The sequence below is a fragment of the Hyla sarda genome, unplaced genomic scaffold (genome assembly GCF_029499605.1).
Source record: "Hyla sarda isolate aHylSar1 unplaced genomic scaffold, aHylSar1.hap1 scaffold_1547, whole genome shotgun sequence".
Taxonomy (NCBI): domain Eukaryota; kingdom Metazoa; phylum Chordata; class Amphibia; order Anura; family Hylidae; genus Hyla; species Hyla sarda.
This window is the reverse complement of record NW_026608182.1, coordinates 1-20985: the sequence shown is the minus strand read 5'-3', so window position 1 is coordinate 20985 and position 20985 is coordinate 1. Positions and strand designations below refer to the sequence as shown.

Genomic DNA, 20985 nt, shown 5'->3' with positions numbered 1-20985 from the left:
AATGGATTGGTCATCAGCTGGCTGTCTATGTCCCGCATCAATATAGACCAAAGTACAGAGGGTTAGGCTATGCTATAGTGCACCTACCTGATGCATCAGAAGGTGCGAGGCCCTTGCTAAATTCTGTGCACAGACTTTGAGATCTATGCTTTAGACTGTATCTAAACCTGCTCCAACATGGACTGACATTCTGGCCTACTTTCAGCCGATGCGACTTGTCTGTCGCTGAACAGTCGCTTTTTATGTATTCAGCACCTATGTATAATGTTGTAAAAATGCTCTAGAAGCTAAAGTCGCAGAAATGTCACACATATTTGGCCTGCAACTTTCTGTGCGACAAATTCAGACAGGAAAAATCAGTATAAATCCTTAGAAAATTATCCCCCAGTGTCTCCATCTGCTGGCGGTATTGAATAAGCATTGCTGCACTGATGGGGTATGCATTAGACGAAAAAAAAGAAGAAAAAGAAGAATAATACGCCCAGAAAAGAGGCGAAAAGGAGAAAAACGTAAAAAAACGTGAAAAAAAAGTAAGAGGAAGAGAAGGGAAAAAAAGGTGGAAATGGGTTTAAAAGTGATTTCGGCGGAGAAATATATATATATATATATATATATATATATATATATATATATATATACGCGCACACACACACATATATATAAACGTATTCTCCGTTGAGATATTGCAGCCGCTGCTGTGTCCAGGCCCAGGAGCCTTAGCACTGTGCTGTGATGTCACTCAATACCACTGACATCACTAGGTGTAAACAACATCTCTCCTTTGCTGTGTATGTGACTATGGAGCTGTTTGGTGATGTCGTCTATTATGGCCTTCATAGAAGCAACAGGAGATTGTTGCATCCATCTAGAACCCTCAGAACTACAGTGCTATGATGTCACTCACTTCCACAGGCCTTGCAGAGTGTAAACAACAACAACCCAGCTTTGTCGTGTATGTAACCATAGGGATTGTGATGTCACCTAGAACCTTCACAGCAGCGACAGCTTTATGAGGAGCATCAGCACTGCTCTGCCTGAGCAGAACCATCACCGCCATAGGTTGTCAAATAACCCGGATTTAACCCACACAGGTAAGTCCAATGGGGTGCAGGCATGTCCTCTATGCTTACAGCTTCCCGTGGGTGTTGGTTTGATACCGTTTGGGGACAGCCAAGGAGGCATCTGCAGGCAACAAAGGTAGGTGTGTGCTTGTGTGTGTGTTTCCTATGCAGATCCTAAGCCCAGTGTCACATGCAAGTAGGAGGAGTAAGAAGGGTTCCTGGCAAATCCGGGTTATGGATTGCATTTAAAAAGGCCCCGTGGGAGTGCAATGGGCCCCTGTCTTGCTGCTTAGCAATAATGGTATGGGTTTAGGTTCTGCTGTGTGTACTGGTGGTTGACTGCCCCCCAGCCCAGAGTGTGCATGGAAAATTGTCTGGCAGCCTCCCTGACAGCAAGCAGTGATAGTGCCCATGAAGGGGACCTTGTTGGGCCCGCCCCTTTCACGGTTATCGCTTCTCGGCCTTTTGGCTAAGATCAAGTGTAGTATCTGTTCTTATCAGTTTAATATCTGATACGTCCCCTATCTGGGGACCATATATTAAATGGATTTTTGAGAACGGGGGCCGATTTCGAAGCTTGCTTCCGTCGCCCTATGCATTGACCCGATATGGCAGTATCTTCGGGTACAGTGCACCACCCCCTTACAGGGTTAAAAAGAAAGATTCCTACTTTCATTGCTACCTGCTTGCTGGCTAGCCAGCTAGCCAGCCCTGTGGGCCTTGCTGCTGCTGCTGCTGCTGCAGCCAAAAAACAAAAGGTGGTGCTGCTGCTGCTTCTGCTGCTTCTGCTTGTGTCTGGCCGCTGTTGGAGCGTCCAGGCACAGGACTTCTGCTGCTGCTGACTAAATGGCCTCCTTAATTGGATCATTTGAGTAGCCAGCACACCTGTGCAGGTAGGGCATGACATGATAGGCAGCTGCCTTGATAGCGGGTGGGTGCTGAATGTTCCTAATTGACAAAATAAGATTAATGCTTATGAAGAAATATAAAATCTCATCCCTTCCCCAATATCGCGCCACACCCCTACCCCTTAATTCCCTGGTTGAACTTGATGGACATATGTCTTTTTTCGACCGTACTAACTATGTAACTATGTAACATAACATGGGGGGGTCTCCTGGCTGTTCACACAGGTGTGTCATTGCTGTACATTGACCATGCATTGCTTCTGTGGTATTGCAAAGGCAAAGACAAATGCTTCCAGCCATCCATTGCACTAATGGATTGGTCATCAGCTGGCTGTCTATGTCCCGCATCAATATAGACCAAAGTACAGAGGGTTAGGCTATGCTATAGTGCACCTACCTGATGCATCAGAAGGTGCGAGGCCCTTGCTAAATTCTGTGCACAGACTTTGAGATCTATGCTTTAGACTGTATCTAAACCTGCTCCAACATGGACTGACATTCTGGCCTACTTTCAGCCGATGCGACTTGTCTGTCGCTGAACAGTCGCTTTTTATGTATTCAGCACCTATGTATAATGTTGTAAAAATGCTCTAGAAGCTAAAGTCGCAGAAATGTCACACATATTTGGCCTGCAACTTTCTGTGCGACAAATTCAGACAGGAAAAATCAGTATAAATCCTTAGAAAATTATCCCCCAGTGTCTCCATCTGCTGGCGGTATTGAATAAGCATTGCTGCACTGATGGGGTATGCATTAGACGAAAAAAAAGAAGAAAAAGAAGAATAATACGCCCAGAAAAGAGGCGAAAAGGAGAAAAACGTAAAAAAACGTGAAAAAAAAGTAAGAGGAAGAGAAGGGAAAAAAAGGTGGAAATGGGTTTAAAAGTGATTTCGGCGGAGAAATATATATATATATATATATATATATATATATATATATATATATACGCGCACACACACACATATATATAAACGTATTCTCCGTTGAGATATTGCAGCCGCTGCTGTGTCCAGGCCCAGGAGCCTTAGCACTGTGCTGTGATGTCACTCAATACCACTGACATCACTAGGTGTAAACAACATCTCTCCTTTGCTGTGTATGTGACTATGGAGCTGTTTGGTGATGTCGTCTATTATGGCCTTCATAGAAGCAACAGGAGATTGTTGCATCCATCTAGAACCCTCAGAACTACAGTGCTATGATGTCACTCACTTCCACAGGCCTTGCAGAGTGTAAACAACAACAACCCAGCTTTGTTGTGTATGTAACCATAGGGATTTGTGATGTCACCTAGAACCTTCACAGCAGCGACAGCTTTATGAGGAGCATCAGCACTGCTCTGCCTGAACAGAACCATCACCGCCATAGGTTGTCAAATAACCCGGATTTAACCCACACAGGTAAGTCCAATGGGGTGCAGGCATGTCCTCTATGCTTACAGCTTCCCGTGGGTGTTGGTTTGATACCGTTTGGGGACAGCCAAGGAGGCATCTGCAGGCAACAAAGGTAGGTGTGTGCTTGTGTGTGTGTTTCCTATGCAGATCCTAAGCCCAGTGTCACATGCAAGTAGGAGGAGTAAGAAGGGTTCCTGGCAAATCCGGGTTATGGATTGCATTTAAAAAGGCCCCGTGGGAGTGCAATGGGCCCCTGTCTTGCTGCTTAGCAATAATGGTATGGGTTTAGGTTCTGCTGTGTGTACTGGTGGTTGACTGCCCCCCAGCCCAGAGTGTGCATGGAAAATTGTCTGGCAGCCTCCCTGACAGCAAGCAGTGATAGTGCCCATGAAGGGGACCTTGTTGGGCCCGCCCCTTTCACGGTTATCGCTTCTCGGCCTTTTGGCTAAGATCAAGTGTAGTATCTGTTCTTATCAGTTTAATATCTGATACGTCCCCTATCTGGGGACCATATATTAAATGGATTTTTGAGAACGGGGGCCGATTTCGAAGCTTGCTTCCGTCGCCCTATGCATTGACCCGATATGGCAGTATCTTCGGGTACAGTGCACCACCCCCTTACAGGGTTAAAAAGAAAGATTCCTACTTTCATTGCTACCTGCTTGCTGGCTAGCCAGCTAGCCAGCCCTGTGGGCCTTGCTGCTGCTGCTGCTGCTGCTGCAGCCAAAAAACAAAAGGTGGTGCTGCTGCTGCTTCTGCTGCTTCTGCTTGTGTCTGGCCGCTGTTGGAGCGTCCAGGCACAGGACTTCTGCTGCTGCTGACTAAATGGCCTCCTTAATTGGATCATTTGAGTAGCCAGCACACCTGTGCAGGTAGGGCATGACATGATAGGCAGCTGCCTTGATAGCGGGTGGGTGCTGAATGTTCCTAATTGACAAAATAAGATTAATGCTTATGAAGAAATATAAAATCTCATCCCTTCCCCAATATCGCGCCACACCCCTACCCCTTAATTCCCTGGTTGAACTTGATGGACATATGTCTTTTTTCGACCGTACTAACTATGTAACTATGTAACATAACATGGGGGGGTCTCCTGGCTGTTCACACAGGTGTGTCATTGCTGTACATTGACCATGCATTGCTTCTGTGGTATTGCAAAGGCAAAGACAAATGCTTCCAGCCATCCATTGCACTAATGGATTGGTCATCAGCTGGCTGTCTATGTCCCGCATCAATATAGACCAAAGTACAGAGGGTTAGGCTATGCTATAGTGCACCTACCTGATGCATCAGAAGGTGCGAGGCCCTTGCTAAATTCTGTGCACAGACTTTGAGATCTATGCTTTAGACTGTATCTAAACCTGCTCCAACATGGACTGACATTCTGGCCTACTTTCAGCCGATGCGACTTGTCTGTCGCTGAACAGTCGCTTTTTATGTATTCAGCACCTATGTATAATGTTGTAAAAATGCTCTAGAAGCTAAAGTCGCAGAAATGTCACACATATTTGGCCTGCAACTTTCTGTGCGACAAATTCAGACAGGAAAAATCAGTATAAATCCTTAGAAAATTATCCCCCAGTGTCTCCATCTGCTGGCGGTATTGAATAAGCATTGCTGCACTGATGGGGTATGCATTAGACGAAAAAAAAGAAGAAAAAGAAGAATAATACGCCCAGAAAAGAGGCGAAAAGGAGAAAAACGTAAAAAAACGTGAAAAAAAAGTAAGAGGAAGAGAAGGGAAAAAAAGGTGGAAATGGGTTTAAAAGTGATTTCGGCGGAGAAATGTATATATATATATATATATATATATATATATATATATATATACGCGCACACACACACATATATATAAACGTATTCTCCGTTGAGATATTGCAGCCGCTGCTGTGTCCAGGCCCAGGAGCCTTAGCACTGTGCTGTGATGTCACTCAATACCACTGACATCACTAGGTGTAAACAACATCTCTCCTTTGCTGTGTATGTGACTATGGAGCTGTTTGGTGATGTCGTCTATTATGGCCTTCATAGAAGCAACAGGAGATTGTTGCATCCATCTAGAACCCTCAGAACTACAGTGCTATGATGTCACTCACTTCCACAGGCCTTGCAGAGTGTAAACAACAACAACCCAGCTTTGTCGTGTATGTAACCATAGGGATTGTGATGTCACCTAGAACCTTCACAGCAGCGACAGCTTTATGAGGAGCATCAGCACTGCTCTGCCTGAGCAGAACCATCACCGCCATAGGTTGTCAAATAACCCGGATTTAACCCACACAGGTAAGTCCAATGGGGTGCAGGCATGTCCTCTATGCTTACAGCTTCCCGTGGGTGTTGGTTTGATACCGTTTGGGGACAGCCAAGGAGGCATCTGCAGGCAACAAAGGTAGGTGTGTGCTTGTGTGTGTGTTTCCTATGCAGATCCTAAGCCCAGTGTCACATGCAAGTAGGAGGAGTAAGAAGGGTTCCTGGCAAATCCGGGTTATGGATTGCATTTAAAAAGGCCCCGTGGGAGTGCAATGGGCCCCTGTCTTGCTGCTTAGCAATAATGGTATGGGTTTAGGTTCTGCTGTGTGTACTGGTGGTTGACTGCCCCCCAGCCCAGAGTGTGCATGGAAAATTGTCTGGCAGCCTCCCTGACAGCAAGCAGTGATAGTGCCCATGAAGGGGACCTTGTTGGGCCCGCCCCTTTCACGGTTATCGCTTCTCGGCCTTTTGGCTAAGATCAAGTGTAGTATTCTGTTCTTATCAGTTTAATATCTGATACGTCCCCTATCTGGGGACCATATATTAAATGGATTTTTGAGAACGGGGGCCGATTTCGAAGCTTGCTTCCGTCGCCCTATGCATTGACCCGATATGGCAGTATCTTCGGGTACAGTGCACCACCCCCTTACAGGGTTAAAAAGAAAGATTCCTACTTTCATTGCTACCTGCTTGCTGGCTAGCCAGCTAGCCAGCCCTGTGGGCCTTGCTGCTGCTGCTGCTGCTGCTGCTGCAGCCAAAAAACAAAAGGTGGTGCTGCTGCTGCTTCTGCTGCTTCTGCTTGTGTCTGGCCGCTGTTGGAGCGTCCAGGCACAGGACTTCTGCTGCTGCTGACTAAATGGCCTCCTTAATTGGATCATTTGAGTAGCCAGCACACCTGTGCAGGTAGGGCATGACATGATAGGCAGCTGCCTTGATAGCGGGTGGGTGCTGAATGTTCCTAATTGACAAAATAAGATTAATGCTTATGAAGAAATATAAAATCTCATCCCTTCCCCAATATCGCGCCACACCCCTACCCCTTAATTCCCTGGTTGAACTTGATGGACATATGTCTTTTTTCGACCGTACTAACTATGTAACTATGTAACATAACATGGGGGGGTCTCCTGGCTGTTCACACAGGTGTGTCATTGCTGTACATTGACCATGCATTGCTTCTGTGGTATTGCAAAGGCAAAGACAAATGCTTCCAGCCATCCATTGCACTAATGGATTGGTCATCAGCTGGCTGTCTATGTCCCGCATCAATATAGACCAAAGTACAGAGGGTTAGGCTATGCTATAGTGCACCTACCTGATGCATCAGAAGGTGCGAGGCCCTTGCTAAATTCTGTGCACAGACTTTGAGATCTATGCTTTAGACTGTATCTAAACCTGCTCCAACATGGACTGACATTCTGGCCTACTTTCAGCCGATGCGACTTGTCTGTCGCTGAACAGTCGCTTTTTATGTATTCAGCACCTATGTATAATGTTGTAAAAATGCTCTAGAAGCTAAAGTCGCAGAAATGTCACACATATTTGGCCTGCAACTTTCTGTGCGACAAATTCAGACAGGAAAAATCAGTATAAATCCTTAGAAAATTATCCCCCAGTGTCTCCATCTGCTGGCGGTATTAAGCATTGCTGCACTGATGGGGTATGCATTAGACGAAAAAAAAGAAGAAAAAGAAGAATAATACGCCCAGAAAAGAGGCGAAAAGGAGAAAAACGTAAAAAAACGTGAAAAAAAAGTAAGAGGAAGAGAAGGGAAAAAAAGGTGGAAATGGGTTTAAAAGTGATTTCGGCGGAGAAATATATATATATATATATATATATATATATATATATATATATACGCGCACACACACACATATATATAAACGTATTCTCCGTTGAGATATTGCAGCCGCTGCTGTGTCCAGGCCCAGGAGCCTTAGCACTGTGCTGTGATGTCACTCAATACCACTGACATCACTAGGTGTAAACAACATCTCTCCTTTGCTGTGTATGTGACTATGGAGCTGTTTGGTGATGTCGTCTATTATGGCCTTCATAGAAGCAACAGGAGATTGTTGCATCCATCTAGAACCCTCAGAACTACAGTGCTATGATGTCACTCACTTCCACAGGCCTTGCAGAGTGTAAACAACAACAACCCAGCTTTGTCGTGTATGTAACCATAGGGATTGTGATGTCACCTAGAACCTTCACAGCAGCGACAGCTTTATGAGGAGCATCAGCACTGCTCTGCCTGAGCAGAACCATCACCCGCCATAGGTTGTCAAATAACCCGGATTTAACCCACACAGGTAAGTCCAATGGGGTGCAGGCATGTCCTCTATGCTTACAGCTTCCCGTGGGTGTTGGTTTGATACCGTTTGGGGACAGCCAAGGAGGCATCTGCAGGCAACAAAGGTAGGTGTGTGCTTGTGTGTGTGTTTCCTATGCAGATCCTAAGCCCAGTGTCACATGCAAGTAGGAGGAGTAAGAAGGGTTCCTGGCAAATCCGGGTTATGGATTGCATTTAAAAAGGCCCCGTGGGAGTGCAATGGGCCCCTGTCTTGCTGCTTAGCAATAATGGTATGGGTTTAGGTTCTGCTGTGTGTACTGGTGGTTGACTGCCCCCCCAGCCCAGAGTGTGCATGGAAAATTGTCTGGCAGCCTCCCTGACAGCAAGCAGTGATAGTGCCCATGAAGGGGACCTTGTTGGGCCCGCCCCTTTCACGGTTATCGCTTCTCGGCCTTTTGGCTAAGATCAAGTGTAGTATCTGTTCTTATCAGTTTAATATCTGATACGTCCCCTATCTGGGGACCATATATTAAATGGATTTTTGAGAACGGGGGCCGATTTCGAAGCTTGCTTCCGTCGCCCTATGCATTGACCCGATATGGCAGTATCTTCGGGTACAGTGCACCACCCCCTTACAGGTTTAAAAAGAAAGATTCCTACTTTCATTGCTACCTGCTTGCTGGCTAGCCAGCTAGCCAGCCCTGTGGGCCTTGCTGCTGCTGCTGCTGCTGCTGCTGCTGCAGCCAAAAAACAAAAGGTGGTGCTGCTGCTGCTTCTGCTGCTTCTGCTTGTGTCTGGCCGCTGTTGGAGCGTCCAGGCACAGGACTTCTGCTGCTGCTGACTAAATGGCCTCCTTAATTGGATCATTTGAGTAGCCAGCACACCTGTGCAGGTAGGGCATGACATGATAGGCAGCTGCCTTGATAGCGGGTGGGTGCTGAATGTTCCTAATTGACAAAATAAGATTAATGCTTATGAAGAAATATAAAATCTCATCCCTTCCCCAATATCGCGCCACACCCCTACCCCTTAATTCCCTGGTTGAACTTGATGGACATATGTCTTTTTTCGACCGTACTAACTATGTAACTATGTAACATAACATGGGGGGGTCTCCTGGCTGTTCACACAGGTGTGTCATTGCTGTACATTGACCATGCATTGCTTCTGTGGTATTGCAAAGGCAAAGACAAATGCTTCCAGCCATCCATTGCACTAATGGATTGGTCATCAGCTGGCTGTCTATGTCCCGCATCAATATAGACCAAAGTACAGAGGGTTAGGCTATGCTATAGTGCACCTACCTGATGCATCAGAAGGTGCGAGGCCCTTGCTAAATTCTGTGCACAGACTTTGAGATCTATGCTTTAGACTGTATCTAAACCTGCTCCAACATGGACTGACATTCTGGCCTACTTTCAGCCGATGCGACTTGTCTGTCGCTGAACAGTCGCTTTTTATGTATTCAGCACCTATGTATAATGTTGTAAAAATGCTCTAGAAGCTAAAGTCGCAGAAATGTCACACATATTTGGCCTGCAACTTTCTGTGCGACAAATTCAGACAGGAAAAATCAGTATAAATCCTTAGAAAATTATCCCCCAGTGTCTCCATCTGCTGGCGGTATTGAATAAGCATTGCTGCACTGATGGGGTATGCATTAGACGAAAAAAAAGAAGAAAAAGAAGAATAATACGCCCAGAAAAGAGGCGAAAAGGAGAAAAACGTAAAAAAAACGTGAAAAAAAAGTAAGAGGAAGAGAAGGGAAAAAAAGGTGGAAATGGGTTTAAAAGTGATTTCGGCGGAGAAATATATATATATATATATATATATATATATATATATATATATACGCGCACACACACACATATATATAAACGTATTCTCCGTTGAGATATTGCAGCCGCTGCTGTGTCCAGGCCCAGGAGCCTTAGCACTGTGCTGTGATGTCACTCAATACCACTGACATCACTAGGTGTAAACAACATCTCTCCTTTGCTGTGTATGTGACTATGGAGCTGTTTGGTGATGTCGTCTATTATGGCCTTCATAGAAGCAACAGGAGATTGTTGCATCCATCTAGAACCCTCAGAACTACAGTGCTATGATGTCACTCACTTCCACAGGCCTTGCAGAGTGTAAACAACAACAACCCAGCTTTGTCGTGTATGTAACCATAGGGATTGTGATGTCACCTAGAACCTTCACAGCAGCGACAGCTTTATGAGGAGCATCAGCACTGCTCTGCCTGAGCAGAACCATCACCGCCATAGGTTGTCAAATAACCCGGATTTAACCCACACAGGTAAGTCCAATGGGGTGCAGGCATGTCCTCTATGCTTACAGCTTCCCGTGGGTGTTGGTTTGATACCGTTTGGGGACAGCCAAGGAGGCATCTGCAGGCAACAAAGGTAGGTGTGTGCTTGTGTGTGTGTTTCCTATGCAGGTCCTAAGCCCAGTGTCACATGCAAGTAGGAGGAGTAAGAAGGGTTCCTGGCAAATCCGGGTTATGGATTGCATTTAAAAAGGCCCCGTGGGAGTGCAATGGGCCCCTGTCTTGCTGCTTAGCAATAATGGTATGGGTTTAGGTTCTGCTGTGTGTACTGGTGGTTGACTGCCCCCCAGCCCAGAGTGTGCATGGAAAATTGTCTGGCAGCCTCCCTGACAGCAAGCAGTGATAGTGCCCATGAAGGGGACCTTGTTGGGCCCGCCCCTTTCACGGTTATCGCTTCTCGGCCTTTTGGCTAAGATCAAGTGTAGTATCTGTTCTTATCAGTTTAATATCTGATACGTCCCCTATCTGGGGACCATATATTAAATGGATTTTTGAGAACGGGGGCCGATTTTGAAGCTTGCTTCCGTCGCCCTATGCATTGACCCGATATGGCAGTATCTTCGGGTACAGTGCACCACCCCCTTACAGGGTTAAAAAGAAAGATTCCTACTTTCATTGCTACCTGCTTGCTGGCTAGCCAGCTAGCCAGCCCTGTGGGCCTTGCTGCTGCTGCTGCTGCTGCTGCAGCCAAAAAACAAAAGGTGGTGCTGCTGCTGCTTCTGCTGCTTCTGCTTGTGTCTGGCCGCTGTTGGAGCGTCCAGGCACAGGACTTCTGCTGCTGCTGACTAAATGGCCTCCTTAATTGGATCATTTGAGTAGCCAGCACACCTGTGCAGGTAGGGCATGACATGATAGGCAGCTGCCTTGATAGCGGGTGGGTGCTGAATGTTCCTAATTGACAAAATAAGATTAATGCTTATGAAGAAATATAAAATCTCATCCCTTCCCCAATATCGCGCCACACCCCTACCCCTTAATTCCCTGGTTGAACTTGATGGACATATGTCTTTTTTCGACCGTACTAACTATGTAACTATGTAACATAACATGGGGGGGTCTCCTGGCTGTTCACACAGGTGTGTCATTGCTGTACATTGACCATGCATTGCTTCTGTGGTATTGCAAAGGCAAAGACAAATGCTTCCAGCCATCCATTGCACTAATGGATTGGTCATCAGCTGGCTGTCTATGTCCCGCATCAATATAGACCAAAGTACAGAGGGTTAGGCTATGCTATAGTGCACCTACCTGATGCATCAGAAGGTGCGAGGCCCTTGCTAAATTCTGTGCACAGACTTTGAGATCTATGCTTTAGACTGTATCTAAACCTGCTCCAACATGGACTGACATTCTGGCCTACTTTCAGCCGATGCGACTTGTCTGTCGCTGAACAGTCGCTTTTTATGTATTCAGCACCTATGTATAATGTTGTAAAAATGCTCTAGAAGCTAAAGTCGCAGAAATGTCACACATATTTGGCCTGCAACTTTCTGTGCGACAAATTCAGACAGGAAAAATCAGTATAAATCCTTAGAAAATTATCCCCCAGTGTCTCCATCTGCTGGCGGTATTGAATAAGCATTGCTGCACTGATGGGGTATGCATTAGACGAAAAAAAAGAAGAAAAAGAAGAATAATACGCCCAGAAAAGAGGCGAAAAGGAGAAAAACGTAAAAAAACGTGAAAAAAAAGTAAGAGGAAGAGAAGGGAAAAAAAGGTGGAAATGGGTTTAAAAGTGATTTCGGCGGAGAAATATATATATATATATATATATATATATATATATATATATATATATATACGCGCACACACACACATATATATAAACGTATTCTCCGTTGAGATATTGCAGCCGCTGCTGTGTCCAGGCCCAGGAGCCTTAGCACTGTGCTGTGATGTCACTCAATACCACTGACATCACTAGGTGTAAACAACATCTCTCCTTTGCTGTGTATGTGACTATGGAGCTGTTTGGTGATGTCGTCTATTATGGCCTTCATAGAAGCAACAGGAGATTGTTGCATCCATCTAGAACCCTCAGAACTACAGTGCTATGATGTCACTCACTTCCACAGGCCTTGCAGAGTGTAAACAACAACAAACCCAGCTTTGTCGTGTATGTAACCATAGGGATTGTGATGTCACCTAGAACCTTCACAGCAGCGACAGCTTTAATGAGGAGCATCAGCACTGCTCTGCCTGAGCAGAACCATCACCGCCATAGGTTGTCAAATAACCCGGATTTAACCCACACAGGTAAGTCCAATGGGGTGCAGGCATGTCCTCTATGCTTACAGCTTCCCGTGGGTGTTGGTTTGATACCGTTTGGGGACAGCCAAGGAGGCATCTGCAGGCAACAAAGGTAGGTGTGTGCTTGTGTGTGTGTTTCCTATGCAGATCCTAAGCCCAGTGTCACATGCAAGTAGGAGGAGTAAGAAGGGTTCCTGGCAAATCCGGGTTATGGATTGCATTTAAAAAGGCCCCGTGGGAGTGCAATGGGCCCCTGTCTTGCTGCTTAGCAATAATGGTATGGGTTTAGGTTCTGCTGTGTGTACTGGTGGTTGACTGCCCCCCAGCCCAGAGTGTGCATGGAAAAATTGTCTGGCAGCCTCCCTGACAGCAAGCAGTGATAGTGCCCATGAAGGGGACCTTGTTGGGCCCGCCCCTTTCACGGTTATCGCTTCTCGGCCTTTTGGCTAAGATCAAGTGTAGTATCTGTTCTTATCAGTTTAATATCTGATACGTCCCCTATCTGGGGGACCATATATTAAATGGATTTTTGAGAACGGGGGCCGATTTCGAAGCTTGCTTCCGTCGCCCTATGCATTGACCCGATATGGCAGTATCTTCGGGTACAGTGCACCACCCCCTTACAGGGTTAAAAAGAAAGATTCCTACTTTCATTGCTACCTGCTTGCTGGCTAGCCAGCTAGCCAGCCCTGTGGGCCTTGCTGCTGCTGCTGCTGCTGCAGCCAAAAAACAAAAGGTGGTGCTGCTGCTGCTTCTGCTGCTTCTGCTTGTGTCTGGCCGCTGTTGGAGCGTCCAGGCACAGGACTTCTGCTGCTGCTGACTAAATGGCCTCCTTAATTGGATCATTTGAGTAGCCAGCACACCTGTGCAGGTAGGGCATGACATGATAGGCAGCTGCCTTGATAGCGGGTGGGTGCTGAATGTTCCTAATTGACAAAATAAGATTAATGCTTATGAAGAAATATAAAATCTCATCCCTTCCCCAATATCGCGCCACACCCCTACCCCTTAATTCCCTGGTTGAACTTGATGGACATATGTCTTTTTTCGACCGTACTAACTATGTAACTATGTAACATAACATGGGGGGGTCTCCTGGCTGTTCACACAGGTGTGTCATTGCTGTACATTGACCATGCATTGCTTCTGTGGTATTGCAAAGGCAAAGACAAATGCTTCCAGCCATCCATTGCACTAATGGATTGGTCATCAGCTGGCTGTCTATGTCCCGCATCAATATAGACCAAAGTACAGAGGGTTAGGCTATGCTATAGTGCACCTACCTGATGCATCAGAAGGTGCGAGGCCCTTGCTAAATTCTGTGCACAGACTTTGAGATCTATGCTTTAGACTGTATCTAAACCTGCTCCAACATGGACTGACATTCTGGCCTACTTTCAGCCGATGCGACTTGTCTGTCGCTGAACAGTCGCTTTTTATGTATTCAGCACCTATGTATAATGTTGTAAAAATGCTCTAGAAGCTAAAGTCGCAGAAATGTCACACATATTTGGCCTGCAACTTTCTGTGCGACAAATTCAGACAGGAAAAATCAGTATAAATCCTTAGAAAATTATCCCCCAGTGTCTCCATCTGCTGGCGGTATTGAATAAGCATTGCTGCACTGATGGGGTATGCATTAGACGAAAAAAAAGAAGAAAAAGAAGAATAATACGCCCAGAAAAGAGGCGAAAAGGAGAAAAACGTAAAAAAAACGTGAAAAAAAAAGTAAGAGGAAGAGAAGGGAAAAAAAAGGTGGAAATGGGTTTAAAAGTGATTTCGGCGGAGAAATATATATATATATATATATATATATATATATATATATATATATACGCGCACACACACACATATATATAAACGTATTCTCCGTTGAGATATTGCAGCCGCTGCTGTGTCCAGGCCCAGGAGCCTTAGCACTGTGCTGTGATGTCACTCAATACCACTGACATCACTAGGTGTAAACAACATCTCTCCTTTGCTGTGTATGTGACTATGGAGCTGTTTGGTGATGTCGTCTATTATGGCCTTCATAGAAGCAACAGGAGATTGTTGCATCCATCTAGAACCCTCAGAACTACAGTGCTATGATGTCACTCACTTCCACAGGCCTTGCAGAGTGTAAACAACAACAACCCAGCTTTGTCGTGTATGTAACCATAGGGATTGTGATGTCACCTAGAACCTTCACAGCAGCGACAGCTTTATGAGGAGCATCAGCACTGCTCTGCCTGAGCAGAACCATCACCGCCATAGGTTGTCAAATAACCCGGATTTAACCCACACAGGTAAGTCCAATGGGGTGCAGGCATGTCCTCTATGCTTACAGCTTCCCGTGGGTGTTGGTTTGATACCGTTTGGGGACAGCCAAGGAGGCATCTGCAGGCAACAAAGGTAGGTGTGTGCTTGTGTGTGTGTTTCCTATGCAGATCCTAAGCCCAGTGTCACATGCAAGTAGGAGGAGTAAGAAGGGTTCCTGGCAAATCCGGGTTATGGATTGCATTTAAAAAGGCCCCGTGGGAGTGCAATGGGCCCCTGTCTTGCTGCTTAGCAATAATGGTATGGGTTTAGGTTCTGCTGTGTGTACTGGTGGTTGACTGCCCCCCAGCCCAGAGTGTGCATGGAAAATTGTCTGGCAGCCTCCCTGACAGCAAGCAGTGATAGTGCCCATGAAGGGGACCTTGTTGGGCCCGCCCCTTTCACGGTTATCGCTTCTCGGCCTTTTGGCTAAGATCAAGTGTAGTATCTGTTCTTATCAGTTTAATATCTGATACGTCCCCTATCTGGGGACCATATATTAAATGGATTTTTGAGAACGGGGGCCGATTTCGAAGCTTGCTTCCGTCGCCCTATGCATTGACCCGATATGGCAGTATCTTCGGGTACAGTGCACCACCCCCTTACAGGGTTAAAAAGAAAGATTCCTACTTTCATTGCTACCTGCTTGCTGGCTAGCCAGCTAGCCAGCCCTGTGGGCCTTGCTGCTGCTGCTGCTGCTGCTGCAGCCAAAAAACAAAAGGTGGTGCTGCTGCTGCTTCTGCTGCTTCTGCTTGTGTCTGGCCGCTGTTGGAGCGTCCAGGCACAGGACTTCTGCTGCTGCTGACTAAATGGCCTCCTTAATTGGATCATTTGAGTAGCCAGCACACCTGTGCAGGTAGGGCATGACATGATAGGCAGCTGCCTTGATAGCGGGTGGGTGCTGAATGTTCCTAATTGACAAAATAAGATTAATGCTTATGAAGAAATATAAAATCTCATCCCTTCCCCAATATCGCGCCACACCCCTACCCCTTAATTCCCTGGTTGAACTTGATGGACATATGTCTTTTTTCGACCGTACTAACTATGTAACTATGTAACATAACATGGGGGGGTCTCCTGGCTGTTCACACAGGTGTGTCATTGCTGTACATTGACCATGCATTGCTTCTGTGGTATTGCAAAGGCAAAGACAAATGCTTCCAGCCATCCATTGCACTAATGGATTGGTCATCAGCTGGCTGTCTATGTCCCGCATCAATATAGACCAAAGTACAGAGGGTTAGGCTATGCTATAGTGCACCTACCTGATGCATCAGAAGGTGCGAGGCCCTTGCTAAATTCTGTGCACAGACTTTGAGATCTATGCTTTAGACTGTATCTAAACCTGCTCCAACATGGACTGACATTCTGGCCTACTTTCAGCCGATGCGACTTGTCTGTCGCTGAACAGTCGCTTTTTATGTATTCAGCACCTATGTATAATGTTGTAAAAATGCTCTAGAAGCTAAAGTCGCAGAAATGTCACACATATTTGGCCTGCAACTTTCTGTGCGACAAATTCAGACAGGAAAAATCAGTATAAATCCTTAGAAAATTATCCCCCAGTGTCTCCATCTGCTGGCGGTATTGAATAAGCATTGCTGCACTGATGGGGTATGCATTAGACGAAAAAAAGAAGAAAAAGAAGAATAATACGCCCAGAAAAGAGGCGAAAAGGAGAAAAACGTAAAAAAAACGTGAAAAAAAAAGTAAGAGGAAGAGAAGGGAAAAAAAGGTGGAAATGGGTTTAAAAGTGATTTCGGCGGAGAAATATATATATATATATATATATATATATATATATATATATATATATACGCGCACACACACACATATATATAAACGTATTCTCCGTTGAGATATTGCAGCCGCTGCTGTGTCCAGGCCCAGGAGCCTTAGCACTGTGCTGTGATGTCACTCAATACCACTGACATCACTAGGTGTAAACAACATCTCTCCTTTGCTGTGTATGTGACTATGGAGCTGTTTGGTGATGTCGTCTATTATGGCCTTCATAGAAGCAACAGGAGATTGTTGCATCCATCTAGAACCCTCAGAACTACAGTGCTATGATGTCACTCACTTCCACAGGCCTTGCAGAGTGTAAACAACAACAACCCAGCTTTGTCGTGTATGTAACCATAGGGATTGTGATGTCACCTAGAACCTTCACAGCAGCGACAGCTTTATGAGGAGCATCAGCACTGCTCTGCCTGAGCAGAACCATCACCGCCATAGGTTGTCAAATAACCCGGATTTAACCCACACAGGTAAGTCCAATGGGGTGCAGGCATGTCCTCTATGCTTACAGCTTCCCGTGGGTGTTGGTTTGATACCGTTTGGGGACAGCCAAGGAGGCATCTGCAGGCAACAAAGGTAGGTGTGTGCTTGTGTGTGTGTTTCCTATGCAGATCCTAAGCCCAGTGTCACATGCAAGTAGGAGGAGTAAGAAGGGTTCCTGGCAAATCCGGGTTATGGATTGCATTTAAAAAGGCCCCGTGGGAGTGCAATGGGCCCCTGTCTTGCTGCTTAGCAATAATGGTATGGGTTTAGGTTCTGCTGTGTGTACTGGTGGTTGACTGCCCCCCAGCCCAGAGTGTGCATGGAAAATTGTCTGGCAGCCTCCCTGACAGCAAGCAGTGATAGTGCCCATGAAGGGGACCTTGTTGGGCCCGCCCCTTTCACGGTTATCGCTTCTCGGCCTTTTGGCTAAGATCAAGTGTAGTATCTGTTCTTATCAGTTTAATATCTGATACGTCCCCTATCTGGGGACCATATATTAAATGGATTTTTGAGAACGGGGGCCGATTTCGAAGCTTGCTTCCGTCGCCCTATGCATTGACCCGATATGGCAGTATCTTCGGGTACAGTGCACCACCCCCTTACAGGGTTAAAAAGAAAGATTCCTACTTTCATTGCTACCTGCTTGCTGGCTAGCCAGCTAGCCAGCCCTGTGGGCCCTTGCTGCTGCTGCTGCTGCTGCTGCAGCCAAAAAACAAAAGGTGGTGCTGCTGCTGCTTCTGCTGCTTCTGCTTGTGTCTGGCCGCTGTTGGAGCGTCCAGGCACAGGACTTCTGCTGCTGCTGACTAAATGGCCTCCTTAATTGGATCATTTGAGTAGCCAGCACACCTGTGCAGGTAGGGCATGACATGATAGGCAGCTGCCTTGATAGCGGGTGGGTGCTGAATGTTCCTAATTGACAAAATAAGATTAATGCTTATGAAGAAATATAAAATCTCATCCCTTCCCCAATATCGCGCCACACCCCCTACCCCTTAATTCCCTGGTTGAACTTGATGGACATATGTCTTTTTTCGACCGTACTAACTATGTAACTATGTAACATAACATGGGGGGGTCTCCTGGCTGTTCACACAGGTGTGTCATTGCTGTACATTGACCATGCATTGCTTCTGTGGTATTGCAAAGGCAAAGACAAATGCTTCCAGCCATCCATTGCACTAATGGATTGGTCATCAGCTGGCTGTCTATGTCCCGCATCAATATAGACCAAAGTACAGAGGGTTAGGCTATGCTATAGTGCACCTACCTGATGCATCAGAAGGTGCGAGGCCCTTGCTAAATTCTGTGCACAGACTTTGAGATCTATGCTTTAGACTGTATCTAAACCTGCTCCAACATGGACTGACATTCTGGCCTACTTTCAGCCGATGCGACTTGTCTGTCGCTGAACAGTCGCTTTTTATGTATTCAGCACCTATGTATAATGTTGTAAAAATGCTCTAGAAGCTAAAGTCGCAGAAATGTCACACATATTTGGCCTGCAACTTTCTGTGCGACAAATTCAGACAGGAAAAATCAGTATAAATCCTTAGAAAATTATCCCCCAGTGTCTCCATCTGCTGGCGGTATTGAATAAGCATTGCTGCACTGATGGGGTATGCATTAGACGAAAAAAAAGAAGAAAAAGAAGAATAATACGCCCAGAAAAGAGGCGAAAAGGAGAAAAACGTAAAAAAACGTGAAAAAAAAGTAAGAGGAAGAGAAGGGAAAAAAAAGGTGGAAATGGGTTTAAAAGTGATTTCGGCGGAGAAATATATATATATATATATATATATATATATATATATATATATACGCGCACACACACACATATATATAAACGTATTCTCCGTTGAGATATTGCAGCCGCTGCTGTGTCCAGGCCCAGGAGCCTTAGCACTGTGCTGTGATGTCACTCAATACCACTGACATCACTAGGTGTAAACAACATCTCTCCTTTGCTGTGTATGTGACTATGGAGCTGTTTGGTGATGTCGTCTATTATGGCCTTCATAGAAGCAACAGGAGATTGTTGCATCCATCTAGAACCCTCAGAACTACAGTGCTATGATGTCACTCACTTCCACAGGCCTTGCAGAGTGTAAACAACAACAACCCAGCTTTGTCGTGTATGTAACCATAGGGATTGTGATGTCACCTAGAACCTTCACAGCAGCGACAGCTTTATGAGGAGCATCAGCACTGCTCTGCCTGAGCAGAACCATCACCGCCATAGGTTGTCAAATAACCCGGATTTAACCCACACAGGTAAGTCCAATGGGGTGCAGGCATGTCCTCTATGCTTACAGCTTCCCGTGGGTGTTGGTTTGATACCGTTTGGGGACAGCCAAGGAGGCATCTGCAGGCAACAAAGGTAGGTGTGTGCTTGTGTGTGTGTTTCCTATGCAGATCCTAAGCCCCAGTGTCACATGCAAGTAGGAGGAGTAAGAAGGGTTCCTGGCAAATCCGGGTTATGGATTGCATTTAAAAAGGCCCCGTGGGAGTGCAATGGGCCCCTGTCTTGCTGCTTAGCAATAATGGTATGGGTTTAGGTTCTGCTGTGTGTACTGGTGGTTGACTGCCCCCCCAGCCCAGAGTGTGCATGGAAAATTGTCTGGCAGCCTCCCTGACAGCAAGCAGTGATAGTGCCCATGAAGGGGACCTTGTTGGGCCCGCCCCTTTCACGGTTATCGCTTCTCGGCCTTTTGGCTAAGATCAAGTGTAGTATCTGTTCTTATCAGTTTAATATCTGATACGTCCCCTATCTGGGGACCATATATTAAATGGATTTTTGAGAACGGGGGCCGATTTCGAAGCTTGCTTCCGTCGCCCTATGCATTGACCCGATATGGCAGTATCTTCGGGTACAGTGCACCACCCCCTTACAGGGTTAAAAAGAAAGATTCCTACTTTCATTGCTACCTGCTTGCTGGCTAGCCAGCTAGCCAGCCCTGTGGGCCTTGCTGCTGCTGCTGCTGCTGCTGCAGCCAAAAAACAAAAGGTGGTGCTGCTGCTGCTTCTGCTGCTTCTGCTTGTGTCTGGCCGCTGTTGGAGCGTCCAGGCACAGGACTTCTGCTGCTGCTGACTAAATGGCCTCCTTAATTGGATCATTTGAGTAGCCAGCACACCTGTGCAGGTAGGGCATGACATGATAGGCAGCTGCCTTGATAGCGGGTGGGTGCTGAATGTTCCTAATTGACAAAATAAGATTAATGCTTATGAAGAAATATAAAATCTCATCCCTTCCCCAATATCGCGCCACACCCCTACCCCTTAATTCCCTGGTTGAACTTGATGGACATATGTCTTTTTTCGACCGTACTAACTATGTAACTATGTAACATAACATGGGGGGGTCTCCTGGCTGTTCACACAGGTGTGTCATTGCTGTACATTGACCATGCATTGCTTCTGTGGTATTGCAAAGGCAAAGACAAATGCTTCCAGCCATCCATTGCACTAATGGATTGGTCATCAGCTGGCTGTCTATGTCCCGCATCAATATAGACCAAAGTACAGAGGGTTAGGCTATGCTATAGTGCACCTACCTGATGCATCAGAAGGTGCGAGGCCCTTGCTAAATTCTGTGCACAGACTTTGAGATCTATGCTTTAGACTGTATCTAAACCTGCTCCAACATGGACTGACATTCTGGCCTACTTTCAGCCGATGCGACTTGTCTGTCGCTGAACAGTCGCTTTTTATGTATTCAGCACCTATGTATAATGTTGTAAAAATGCTCTAGAAGCTAAAGTCGCAGAAATGTCACACATATTTGGCCTGCAACTTTCTGTGCGACAAATTCAGACAGGAAAAATCAGTATAAATCCTTAGAAAATTATCCCCCAGTGTCTCCATCTGCTGGCGGTATTGAATAAGCATTGCTGCACTGATGGGGTATGCATTA

The 20985-nt window shown here is 46.0% G+C and overlaps 9 non-coding genes across 9 annotated transcripts; all 9 read left to right on the top strand.

Annotated features, from left to right (window-relative positions):
* The first annotated feature begins 1510 nt into the window (after positions 1–1510).
* Positions 1511–1701, top strand: LOC130309999 (U2 spliceosomal RNA). The gene has a single exon (XR_008858565.1). It is a non-coding gene; the product is annotated as a U2 spliceosomal RNA (small nuclear RNA).
* Positions 1702–3788: 2087 nt separating this feature from the next.
* Positions 3789–3979, top strand: LOC130309998 (U2 spliceosomal RNA). Its single transcript, XR_008858564.1, has one exon. It is a non-coding gene; the product is annotated as a U2 spliceosomal RNA (small nuclear RNA).
* Positions 3980–6068: 2089 nt separating this feature from the next.
* On the top strand, positions 6069–6260 carry LOC130310033 (U2 spliceosomal RNA). Its single transcript, XR_008858599.1, has one exon. It is a non-coding gene; the product is annotated as a U2 spliceosomal RNA (small nuclear RNA).
* A 2088-nt stretch (positions 6261–8348) lies between these two features.
* LOC130310034 (U2 spliceosomal RNA) lies at positions 8349–8539 on the top strand. The gene has a single exon (XR_008858600.1). It is a non-coding gene; the product is annotated as a U2 spliceosomal RNA (small nuclear RNA).
* A 2094-nt stretch (positions 8540–10633) lies between these two features.
* Positions 10634–10824, top strand: LOC130309997 (U2 spliceosomal RNA). The gene has a single exon (XR_008858562.1). It is a non-coding gene; the product is annotated as a U2 spliceosomal RNA (small nuclear RNA).
* A 2096-nt stretch (positions 10825–12920) lies between these two features.
* Positions 12921–13112, top strand: LOC130310031 (U2 spliceosomal RNA). The gene has a single exon (XR_008858597.1). It is a non-coding gene; the product is annotated as a U2 spliceosomal RNA (small nuclear RNA).
* Positions 13113–15201: 2089 nt separating this feature from the next.
* Positions 15202–15392, top strand: LOC130310032 (U2 spliceosomal RNA). Its single transcript, XR_008858598.1, has one exon. It is a non-coding gene; the product is annotated as a U2 spliceosomal RNA (small nuclear RNA).
* A 2092-nt stretch (positions 15393–17484) lies between these two features.
* Positions 17485–17675, top strand: LOC130310021 (U2 spliceosomal RNA). The gene has a single exon (XR_008858587.1). It is a non-coding gene; the product is annotated as a U2 spliceosomal RNA (small nuclear RNA).
* Positions 17676–19767: 2092 nt separating this feature from the next.
* On the top strand, positions 19768–19958 carry LOC130310009 (U2 spliceosomal RNA). The gene has a single exon (XR_008858575.1). It is a non-coding gene; the product is annotated as a U2 spliceosomal RNA (small nuclear RNA).
* Positions 19959–20985: the final 1027 nt, after the last annotated feature.